Source organism: Silene latifolia, chromosome 10 (assembly GCF_048544455.1).
Source record: "Silene latifolia isolate original U9 population chromosome 10, ASM4854445v1, whole genome shotgun sequence".
Lineage (NCBI taxonomy): Eukaryota > Viridiplantae > Streptophyta > Magnoliopsida > Caryophyllales > Caryophyllaceae > Silene > Silene latifolia.
The window spans coordinates 55,406,573-55,412,107 of NC_133535.1; the positions used below are offsets into that span (position 1 = coordinate 55,406,573).

Here is a 5,535-nt window from a genome sequence, read left to right on the forward strand (position 1 = left end):
TTGAGAACATGTTTGTATGATCAATTCCCATGATTCCCCTATGACCCCATGATACCCTAGTGCTTTTCATCAATTGTTTACAACCCTTTTAATTCATCTTGCTTGTTTACTTTCATTGCTATTTAGTTTAGTGGTCTTCTACATCAACCCAAATTGTGACACCCCTAAGACACCACTAGTTTCAATAGAAATCTCATCTCAATTCCCGTCCCTTGGGATCCGACCTTTACTTTCCTCTTTACTAATTGTAGAGTTGTTTGTGAAGCGATAAATTATGTTTTGGTCTAGGTGCTCCTAACGACAAGTTACCGAAAAGATATAGTTTGTGTCACGTCCAAAAATGGCGCCGTTGCCGGGGATGGTGTTAAATTGATTTAGATTTTCTCATATTGTTATTAGTTGTGTCTTTCTTTGCCTTGAGGAAGTAAAACTCCTCAAGGTTTGTTCTAATTGTTTTCGAGTTGTTTGATATTTTGCATGTCTAGAAGGTCACAAGGTGACTTGTTACCTTTTGATCGTGAAATTGAAAGAACTTTGACAACCAATAGAAGACTTGCTAGGAGAAATTTGAGAGGTATTAGTGAGGTTGTAGATATTCAACCAACTATTGAGTTCATCAACCCTTTTGCAAGAGAAGGTGAGGAGAACCCAACACAAAATCAACCCACAATGCCTAAGTTTTCATCACATTCCGTACCCACCGAGGAGAACCTACCCAATGGTACTCCCAAACCACAACATTTGACCGGAAATTTTATTGCTAAATCCGCATTTATCCAATTAGTCGAAAGAAGGCAATTTGGGGGGATGCCTAGTGAAGACCCTCACTCTCATATGGAGACCTTTTGTGACTATTGTGATGCGATTTCTCAAACCGGTGTAACTCAAGACCAAATTCGATGGGTCTTATTTCCTTTTTCTCTAATTGGCACCGCGAAACAATGGTTGAAGGGCCTTGATAAGGCCACTCTCGGAATTGATTCTTGGAAGAAGTTGGCTCTAGCTTTCTACAAAAAATTCTACCCACCGGAAAAGACTAACATGCTAAGAGCTCAAATTACGGGTTTTAAGCAAAGGGATGAAGAATCTTTGTATGAAGCTTGGGAGCGGTTCAAAGGAATTTGTCGCTCATGTCCTCACCATGGACTTAGCGAGTGGTTTTTGGTACAACAATTTTGGAACGGTCTATATGAAGATTCAAGGAACATTCTCAACATGGGATCAAATGGAATGTTCACCGAAGTTGATGACAATCAAACTTGGAACAAAATTGAGGAAATGGCGGTCCATAACTCACAATATAGTAGACCTCGCAAGGCTACTAGAGGAGGAAAGCATGAAGTGGACTCCATGACTCAATTGGGTGCTCAACTTAGTGCTCACATTGATACCATCAATTTGAAGTTTTAAAAAGCTCTGGCTAGACTTGAAGAAGCCTCAAAATCACCAAAGCATCATGTTAATGCCATGACGGCATCTTCATCAATCCCAAGTGGGATATGTGAGAATTGTGGAACTTTGGGACATGACCAAAGTGAATGTAGGGGAACAAATGAACAAGTGAATGCTTTCCAAGCATACAAAAGTGGTACCCCTTATTCCAACTATTACAATGAAAACACCAATTTCCATCCAAATCTCTCATACAAAAGCCAAAATGTTCAAAACCCTCAAACAACATACACCCCACCTCCCATGAGAAACCAAAATCAAAGACCCTTTTACAACCAAAACCAAGGTTACCAAAATCAATATACATACAATCAACAAAATGACCAATGTTTTGATGTTCAAAAAGCGGTCCTTCAAATGCAAAAGAATCAACAAGAATTTTTCACTGAAATGCAAAAAGATAGTCAAGCAAAGGAAACCACCGTCAACAACATCCTAGCTCACACCAAAATGTTGGAAACCCAATTGACTCAACTAGCATCTTCAAGCTCACAAAGACAAAAGGGGCAATTACCACCTCAAGGTAATCCCCCTAGACATGAAACGGTTAGTGCCATTCACTTGAGAAGTGGTACAAGGTATGAAGCACCGAAGAAGCAAGTTGAGGATGAAGTTGTGGAAGCTAGTGATAAGGAAGAAATTGTGCAAAACTCCAAGGATGGAGAATCATCAAAAGAAGAAATTTCAAAGAAAAATGAAGACAAGGTCAAGGAAAAGGAGCCCATTGTGATTAGACTTCCTTTTCCAAGTCGTCAAGCCATGCCCAAATTTTATGACCAACTTGGAAAATTTATGGAAATTGTGAAGAATTTGGAAGTCTCAATTCCTTTCACGGAATTAATCAATCACTTGCCGGCCTATGCGAAATACATGAAAGACATCCTCACAAAGAAGAAGTCGATCCGGAAGCTTGAGACTATCGCCTTTACTAAGGTGAGTAGTGCAATACTTCAAGGGAGTTCACCTCCAAAACTCAAGGATCCGGGAAGCTTCTCAATACCGTGTACCATTGGCGACACCACGATCAACAAAGCATTATGTGATCTAGGGGCTAGTGTGAGTGTTATGCCGTACTCGGTGAGTAAAAGGTTGGGGATGGGAGAGCTTAAATGCACCAATATCACACTCCAAATGGCCGATAGATCGACGAAGACACCATTAGGGATATGGGAAGATGTTCCCGTGCGAACTGGGAAGTTTTTCATCCCGGTAGACTTTGTCATTGTTGATATGGAAGAAGATTCCAACATTCCAATCATTCTAGGAAGACCTTTCTAACACACCACGGGTGCGGTGATTGATGTAAAACATGGAGAGCTCACTCTAGAAGTGGGAGATGAGAGCATAACTTTCAATCTTGACAAGACTATGAGAGCTCCCCGTTTACATGAACCATGTTTTATGATCGATCATTATAGCCGGAAGGATGATAGGAAGAAGTCGGAGCTCCAATAGAAGAATAAAATTGAAGATGCTCCATTCAAAGAGCAAGTGAATTGTAATAAAGAGAGTTTGAAAAGCTCAACAAAATCAAGCAATGAAGAAGATGGCCTCATTGGCCAAGAAAAGAAAATGGGAGAGTTGTCTCCATCAAATCAAGAGATTTTTAATGATCAACTTAATAAGGTTTGTGGTCTTTGGGACGACGAATTTGAAGGGATTTTCAATCCCTACATCGGCAATGCTATCGATCAAGACCGACAACAAGGGCAAAGGTCTATTGAAGACCTTTATCATGACAATGAACAAGCTTTTGATTACTTTTTCAAGGTGTTGAGCAACATCAACAACACCTTGGACATGCCCCCTTGACATCTCATCAAGAATGAGAGTTTGGTGGAGTCCTCCCTAAACCACCATTTGTAAATATTTCTAACTCCCTAACTCGCATTTTAATTCCTAATTTGCATTTTTGTCATTTTTTGGATTTTTGTGCCTTGATCAAGATAATTATCATTTTTGAGAGAAGTGAGGGAGGGACTAATGATTCAATTGATGTGTAGTGCTTTAGCTTAGTGTGGGGATATCAATTGCCTAGGCTATCCATGCCTTAGTAGTGCCCCCACAATGAAGAAGACGAGATTTTGAAGGATGAAAAATGACAAGGGATATGCAAGGTACATGGATGGAACTGAATTCGGGTAAAAGGGGTCGAATCCGAGCAGTTTCAAGAGAAGACGCCCGTCTTCAGGCAACCCGGGCGTCTTGGTCCGAATCCGCCCGTCCTTCGTGAGCTGAATTTTTGAAATTTTGGGACTGTTAGAAAATCCGGGCGTCCTCAAAAAGACGCCCGTCCTGCTAGAGAAGACGCCCGTATTTTTGGCTGAGAAAAACAAAAAAAATCCCTGGAAAGGAATCCGCCCGTCTTCTCTGAAAGACGCCCGACCCGCATTTTCAAATCCGCCCGTCTTTGCTAGAATCCGCCCGTCTTTAGGCGAGAATTTCCCAACCCAGAACAGACAGAATCCGGGAGTCCCGAAGGAAAGCCGCACGTCTTCCCCCTGCATTTCAAATATTTCGGGTTCATTATAAACCCCCTCCCACATTCATTTCTTCATTCCTTCATTCATAACACTACCCATAAACCCCAAAAACTCAAAACCCTCATCCTCTCCATCACAAAAACAAGATTTCCTCAACCACATTCATCAAAATCAAATCAAAACATCCTTTTAACAAAAATTAATCACTCCTCTTTCAACAAAAATCAAAACCAAGCACAAAATCTTCAACCTTTGAGTCGATTTTTGAATTTATAAAGGCAAAGCCTTTCATCTTGAAATCGATTTGGGTACACTTGAAAATTGAAGATTTTCACTCTTTTCTTGGTTCAAGCATCAATGGCAAGGACAAAAGGAGCAACAAAGGCACCAAAGGCAAAGGCACTCTCAACAAGACAAAAGAGTCTTCAAGCAAAGAAAGCCTCATTGGCTATGGTGGTAGCTAGCTCAAACTTGGAAGTGCAATAAGAACAACCTCCCATGGAAGCAACAACATCTACTACTCCAGAAATTGCTTAACTTTCGAATTATCCGGAGGTAATTTTCATTTCCAAATCCCATAGGGACACTTTTGCCAAGTTTGCTAGAAAATCATTTCTATCCACCAAGTTTATTTGTGAAGATGCCTTAGATAAGTTGGGTGTCCTTAAGCAAACTAGAGCCTTCTTTAAAGCCATGGGGTTGGAGAAATTGTTTACAACAAAAGAACTGACATACCCCTCCCTTACCTTAGAATTCTTGAGTTCTTTGAAAGTTAATAAGGTAGAGACTATGGAAAGCATCGGGTTCCGCCTAGCTAATTTTAGTAGGCGCATCTCCTTTGAGGAAATGAGTAAAGCTTTGGGTCTTAGTGATTCACCGAGTTATTTCAAGAATGTTGGCAAGTATGACCCCGACCCTCTTTGGGAGGCGATTTCCGGAAGGAAATTTGAGAACTATCATGCTAGTCGCGCTCTATTAGTCCACCATCCGGGCATTAGAGTGTGGCACAAGGTCATAGGAAACACCATCATTGCAAGAAAAGACACCAACCACTTTACCAAACTCGATTTTGTTCTTCTTGAGTCGGCCTTAAACATTGGAAGGGAATTCACCAAGCCTTTCAACTCTCTAAGGCTTTTGGTGGATACATGGCTAAATGTTGATTGTGGGAAGCAAGGCACTACCGTTATTGTGAATGGAGGTCTAGTCACTCTTTTGGCTAAATACTTTGATCCGAACTTCAACAAGGATAGCAAGTATGTGGCGAAGAAGGGTGGTCATCTCATTGATATTGAAACTATGATAAACAAGTACAAGTGGGTCTCTCATAACCCTCTTGACACCAAGTATGGATGGCTCACTAGTGAGGCTAGATCTTTTACTTTGCCTTTGAAGATTTGTCGCTTAAGTGTCCACCGGACCAACTATCTCCTTCTCCTTTCAAAAGAGGCCGAATACATTATCCGACAACAAAAGGGTGAAATTGAAATGCCCTCCTCTTCCATTGTCACACCACCCTATCCTTTCGAGTACCAAGAGTTCAAACCCGAAGGTGTTGAAGCAAGAAATGATTATATGACTCTTCTTATGCAAGAGATGC

The 5,535-nt window shown here is 41.0% G+C and overlaps 1 non-coding gene across 1 annotated transcript; it reads right to left on the reverse strand.

The window, feature by feature from the left end:
* Nucleotides 1-1,041: 1,041 nt before the first annotated feature.
* On the reverse strand, nucleotides 1,042-1,148 carry LOC141610070 (small nucleolar RNA R71). The gene has a single exon (XR_012527964.1). It is a non-coding gene; the product is annotated as a small nucleolar RNA R71 (small nucleolar RNA).
* Between the last annotated feature and the right edge of the window lie 4,387 nt (nucleotides 1,149-5,535).